Source organism: Lutra lutra, chromosome 9, assembly GCF_902655055.1.
Source record: "Lutra lutra chromosome 9, mLutLut1.2, whole genome shotgun sequence".
Taxonomy (NCBI): Eukaryota; Metazoa; Chordata; class Mammalia; order Carnivora; family Mustelidae; genus Lutra; species Lutra lutra.
The window spans coordinates 59,611,146-59,618,108 of NC_062286.1; positions in this window are offsets into that span (position 1 = coordinate 59,611,146).

Consider the following 6,963-nt stretch of genomic DNA (forward strand, 5'->3'; position numbering starts at 1 on the left):
GTACCATGCACTAAAAACCATAAGATAACTAGGAATAAGCCTAACCAAAGAGGTGAAAGACCTGTACTCTGAAAACTATAAAACACTGATGAAAGAAACTGAAGATGACATGAAGAAATGGAAAGACATTCCATGCTCTTGGATTAGAAGAAAAATATTGTTAAAATGTCTGTACTACCCAAAGAAATCTACACATTTAATACATTCCCTATCAAAATACCACCAGCATTTTTCACAGAGCTAGGGCAAACAATCCTAAAATTTGTATGGAGCCACAAATGACCCCTAGTAGCCAAAGCAAACTTGAAAAAGAAAAGTAAAGCTGGGGGCATCAGAATTCCAGATATTAAGTTATACTACAAAGCTGTGGTGATCAAAACAGTATGGTAGTGATAATCAATAGAACAGATCAATAGAACAGAATAGAAAGCTGATAAATGAACCCACAACTATATGGTCAATCTTTAATGAAGCAGGAAATAATAGGTAATGGGAAAAAGAGTCTCTTCAACAAATGGTGTTGGGAAAACTGGACAGCTACATGAAAAAGGATAAAACTGGGCCACTTCCTTATGTCATACACACAAATAAATTCAAAATGAATTAAGGACACAAATATGAAAACAAATCATAAAAATTCTTTTTTTTAAAGATTTTATTTATTTATCTGACAGATCACAAGTAGGCAGAGAGACAGTCAGAGAGAGAGAGGGAGGAAGTAGGCTCCCTGCTGAGCAGAGAGCCCGATGTGGGGCTCGATCTCAGGACCCTGAGATCATGACCTGAGCCGAAGGCAGAGGATTAACCCACTGAGCCACCCAGGTGCCCCATGAAATCATAAAAATTCTAGAAGAGAACAAAGACATTAACTTTTTTGACATTGGTTATAGCGACTTTTTAGATATGTCTCCTGAGGCAAGGGAAACAAACACAAAAACAAAAATAAGCTATTGGGACATCATCAAAATAAGAAAGCTTCTACACAGCAAAGGGAACAACCAACAAAACTAAAAGGCAACCTATGGACTGGAAGAAAATATTTGCAAATGACATATCAGATAAAGGGAGTATCCCAAATACCAAAGAACTGATACAACACCTAAAAAACAAATACTCTAATTAAAAAGTGGGCAGAAATCATGAATAGATATTTCTATTGCATTATATGTGTGTGTGTGTGTGTGTGTGTGTGTGTGTGTGTGTACACAGACACACACACTGAAATATTATTCAGCCATAGAAAAGAAATAAATCTTGCTATTTGCAATACCATGGATGGATCTAGAAAGTATCTAGACTGGAATTAAATTTTTTTTTTGAAGTGTATTTTAAAACACTGCCTCCCAAAAGAAGAAAGACAAAAAGACAACTACAACAGAAAAATACAAAAAGCATTTAACTGATGATTTTTAAAAACTTTTACTTAAATTTCAGTTAGTTAGCACAATGTAATATTGCTTTCAGGTGTACAATATAGTGATTCAACACTTCTATACAATACCTGGTGCTCATCACAAACACACTCCTTAATCCCCATCACCTATTTCACTCATGTCTCACCCACCTCACCTCTGGTAACCAGTTTGTTCTCTATAGTTAAAAGTCTGTTTCTTGGTTTGCCCCTTTTTGTTTGTTTGTTTATTTCATTTCTTAAGTTCCACATATGAGTGAAATCATATGTTTGTCTTTTTCTGACTACCTTATTTCACTTAGCATACTCTCTAGCTCCATTCATGTCATTGCAAATGGTAGGACTTCATTCTTTTTTATGACTGAAAAATATCCCATTGTTTGTATATACACACATATGCACACGCATACATATACACATATACATACCACCTCTTCTTTATCTATTCATCTATCAGTGGACACTTGGGCTGTTTCCATAATTTGGCTGTAGATAATGCTGCAATAAATGTAGGGCAGCATGTATTCCTTTGTATTAGTGTTCTTGTATTTTTGTGTTTTGGGGGTAAATACGCAGTAGTGTACTTACTAGATCATAGGTTATTTCTATTTCTATTTTTAATTTTTTTGAGGAACCTCCATTCTGTCTTCTATAGTGGATGCAGTAGTTTGCATTCCCACCAACAGTACACAGAGTTTTCTTTTTCTCCACATCCTCACCAACAGTTGTTATTTCTTGTGTTTTTATTTTAGCCATTCTGACAGGTGTGAGGTGATATCTCATTGTGGTTTTGATTTGCATTTTTCTTTTTTTTTTTTTCTAAGATTTTATTTATTTATTTGACAGACAAAGATCACAAGCAGGCGGAGAGGCAGGCAGAGAGAGAGGGAGAAGCAGATTCCCTGCTGAACAGAGAGCCCAATGCGGGGCTCGATCCCAGGACCCTGAGATCATGACCTGAGCCGAAGGCAGAGGCTTTAACCCACTGAGTCACTCAGGTGCCCCTCAAGTCAACAGTAAGTATTAATAGTCCATTAGGTCTCAGGCATGGTGTTAGGCTATTGGAAAATATAAAACATTGATCCTGCTCTTCAAGGTGCCTACAGTTGCTGAAATAACACGCACATCCTTGGAAAAGTAAACAATGATAGCAGTTTAGGTTCAAAGACAGAGGATATGAGCCAGCATATGATAAGTGTCTGAACGAGTTAATTACAATGAAAATCTCTATGGGAGTTTTCAGAGATAGTGATAATTGAACCAAATCTTGAAGGGTGGGAGGGATGTGGATAGATGGATGTGAATGAGAATGGGCATTTCAAGCCTTGAAATTCCTTCTGATAGTCTTTTTAAAGGAAACTGGGTAATTTTTGTGGATAATCTGAGTTACTCATGACCCAGCATACTGATACCAGTTTAAAACCCTTCTCTGCCCTTCATTCTTTTTTCTTGTTGCCTTGTGGTCGGTCGATTGACATGGTTGGGAAAAGAGTCAGTGGTCAAGAAATGAAAGAGGATCGGAGAATAAGAAAATCCTCCTGGGAAACCTGCTTGTGGTTTCCTTTAATTTTATATCTTAATGTGGATCAGTGCCAAAATAGATCCTCCACACAACATACAATTTATAGCCAATTTAAAACCAAATGGTTATCCCTGTTCTATCCAGAGTAACACATTTTAGGGGCTGTGATCCTTATGCTTCCAAAAGTGAACCAAGGGCATGCAGAATTGTCAACCAGAGCCCAAGGGTATTTAAAGAGAAATTGCTCCAGCATGCTTGGTGACCAGCATCTAAAGAACGAAGATGGGAGATAATCACTTATCATTTGACAATTGCAGTAAATAGAGTCAGAAAAAAAATAGGTCTGACACCTGGGCAATTAAATCCTTAATAAGTTAGTGATTACACTCAACTGTGCTGGATGTGTTGCAGGAAGACAATGAAGTCCATTTCTACCTAAGTTGCTGATTGTACCTCCCCCCCTTAAGCTATTAAGTTCAAAGATGTGTCTCCCCCCAGGAAATATAGCATGCTCCCTGCCTTCCCAGTCCTCTACTCCATGCTGGCTGAGTTTTCATTCTAAGTACTTGCTTGAGCATTTTGGAGAATCTTCTTCTCAACAGGACGTTGGTATCTGAGCAGAAAAGAAAATTGTTTCTATTTCCAACTCAAAGGTGGTTGTATTTACATAAGCTCCTCTTTCATTTAAATCTGTCTTAATCCCAAGGATTTAGTAGTTTAAATGCAAAACGCATTTTTTTTAATAAATGAAAAAAACATAGGAGAAAACAAACCGTACAGAGAAAGAATTTTAATAAATCACCTTTCTCTTTTATTTTCATTTGTCTTGCCTAAAAGCCTTGGGGTTTCAAGATATTTGCTTGTGTTTTCCCAGTAGAAGGTTGAAATAAAAATGTATATGTATATACATATGAAATGAAGGAATGAGGTCATTATTTCATTTGAAAGTACAATGTAATTATTTTAATCTTACTTCCAACCCATCTTTAAGGTAATTCTGTGAAATTTCATTTTGAGTTGGATAGCTGAATTGAAAGGCAGCCCATTTATATCATCACTCCAACAGTTACATTAAAACATGGTTAATTATTAGCTCTTCTGATTGCAAAAGCATGGCCAATGTAGTCTCCCCCCTACCCCCAGAGTAATGTGCAAGAATTTATTCTGTGTCATGAATTACTTAGTTGAGGGTTCTTAAAAATTTCTTCCCTGATGAGGTGCTAATGGTGAGAGCTCAGTTCTGCACTAAAGAACCTGCCAGCAGGGTAGAGACATGACAAAAGCTCCTGGTTTGCGTTCATTTCTGAACTTATTCTTCCATTTAATCGAGTCTACTTTCACTCTTGGCGATGTTGTAGAAAGACATTTTGTTTTTTACAAAAAAAAGTACTTAGCCTCCAAAGATCCTTTTTCTTTCTTTCTTTTTTTTAAATAAGTGCAAAGGTTTCTTTCAGCTTTAAAATCCTTCTATGGATTGTAATTTTATTTAGGTATTTTTCACATTATCACCACAATCCTTATTTGCATATACTTTTTCTTTCATAATAATTTTTTCTTTTATGCATGAGATGCTGTGTTGAAGTAATTCTACAATATTTGCATTTTAATACTAAAGGAAGGTAGTAGAGTAATATGACCTCCTTCCAGTCAGTATAAACAGAACTGTCCACTAATCAACATTATTGGCAATTCTAATACTAAAGCCACTAGAAGCTTAAAATTATCTTTATATTTTTTTATTTCATATTTCTTATCACAAACTAAACAAAGGATATATAAAGGACTCAAATTTGTGTGGTAGACTTTCTTTTTCATGTTAAAAAAATCAAGCCTGTATAATTTTCCAGATTAGTCTGGTACCTTAGCAATGGAGTGAGTGATAACTTTCTATCACTAAGCATGGTGTATGTAATGAAGAGAAGTAACATTTATTTTTCACCTACTGAGTGTCAACAACCTATATAAACATTATCTAATTTAATCCTGTTTCATGAACATTATTGACCTTATGAAAATTCAGGATGGCTACTACTGTCAGTACAACGCACAAAAAAGTAGCAGTCACCAGTTAGGTGACACTAATAGGTAGATACCTTAAAGCCTATATCCTCCTGGTGAGTCAATAGCCCATGTAGTAACCAATCAATATGCACAAACCAAAACATGGATAGGTTTCCAGTTTTGTTAAAGTTGTTTACAAGCCATAAAGATCATGGTTCTTATTCCAGTTTCTTCCTTCCAACCTACTTCTGTTGCTTTTTGTTTTTCATAGCAACCTTCTTCAGTTTACATACCAAAAGGTATCTTCTAATAGACTTTGTCCCTGGTCAACATTTCTTGAGAAATATTGTGGCTGGTTTAATCAAGTTCTCATTAAAAGGAAAAAAAAAAGGAGTTTAAAAGAAAACCAATTAAAATGTAAAAGCCAATTAAATATAATACTATAAGACCCAGAGGGCTGTTGCTTTTAAAAGAAATCAGATTCAACAGTATTAAAAAAAATCCACTATGCTTTCAATAATTTATCCCATGTATATACTTATGTGTGTGTGAAATAACCTACTTACATAATTAGTGCAGCTTCTTTATAGTAGTAAAAGACTGGAAAGAACCTAAAAGTTTATCAACAGGTAATTGACTATATAAAGTTAACATATCCATTTAATGGAATACTACACAGCTGTTCAAATGAATGAGGCAGCTCTATAGGAATAATATAGCTCTAAAATATATTACTGAGGGACAAAAAAACAAAGTGCAGAAGAGTGTATTTAGTATAATTTATGTACAGAAAGGGGAAGATAAACACATACCCACATATATACTTGAGTTATGTATTAAATGTTTCTGTATTACAGACAAGAAGACAAAAATGGGCTTTAGGTGGGTAGGAGGAGTAGGTGAGTAAAATAAGTTCTTTTCTCTATATAGCCCTCACTCTAGAAAAAAAAAAAAAAAAACACCACTTGAAGTAAATCTATGGGTTTGTATTTTTTCTTCCTGGAAGTTTAGGTCACACCACCCCACCTTTTTAAGTAGGCTCCTTGCCCAGCGTGGAGCACAATGTGGGACTTAAACTCATGACCAGATCAAGACCAGACCAAGAGTCAGATGCTTATCTAACTGAGCCACCCAGCAGGCCCCTCCCCGTAAAGAAAGCCCCTTTTCCAAGCATTTATCCATGGGAGCTGCCCCCCACAAAACTCTTCTTTCACGCACTTATCTATGAGAGAAGGGGCTTTTGGTATTCATTTAATGCCATTTCACTGATTTTGACAAGTATCTATTACTTTTATGAAAAATATGATTTAACTGGTAGAGTTTTTGCATCTCTTTCTTTATGCTTTCTTAACAATTAAAATTTTTTTTTTTCTTTAAAATTTTCTGAAAAAGCTGTTGCTATGGGGTGCCTGCGTGGCTCAGTGGGTTTAAGCCTCTGCTTTCGGCTCAGGTCATGATCTCAGGGTCCTGGGATCGAGCCCACGTCGCAGCCTGCTTCCCTTCTTCTCTCTGCCTGCCTCTCTGCCTACTGGTGATCTCTGTCAAATGAATAAATAAAATCTTAAAAAAAAAAAAAAAAAGCTGTTGCTCTTTCTGTTGGTTAGTAAACATTACCAGGGTCATGATCTGCAGAGGCCAGTTCTCTCCTAATGTTTATTCAGACTGTATCTTTTCTGGAAAATTTTTGAATCCAGCTTTGTTGCATTAACATGTAATGTCTTTTGCCCTGTAATTCACCCGTATGTCATCTCCTCAAGTTCTCATAAAGTTCTAGTAAAATCCTTACAAAAGGCCTGGGCTTTTCACAAATTATCATTCTTCTTAAGGGCACAATATCCTGTGCCTGGGAAGTCCATTGAGAGGACTCAATAAAATGCTTTGCTCTCTTGGTTAAGGTGACAGAGTGAATAGCATAAAGAAATGGCATATGGAGGTGATCAGCTTCCCAATGTGAATATTCAAACAAAAAGTCATGCTTTAGAAGCAGTTGGTGAGAAACTGTTTCTACGAGTAATCTACCAGATCTCTC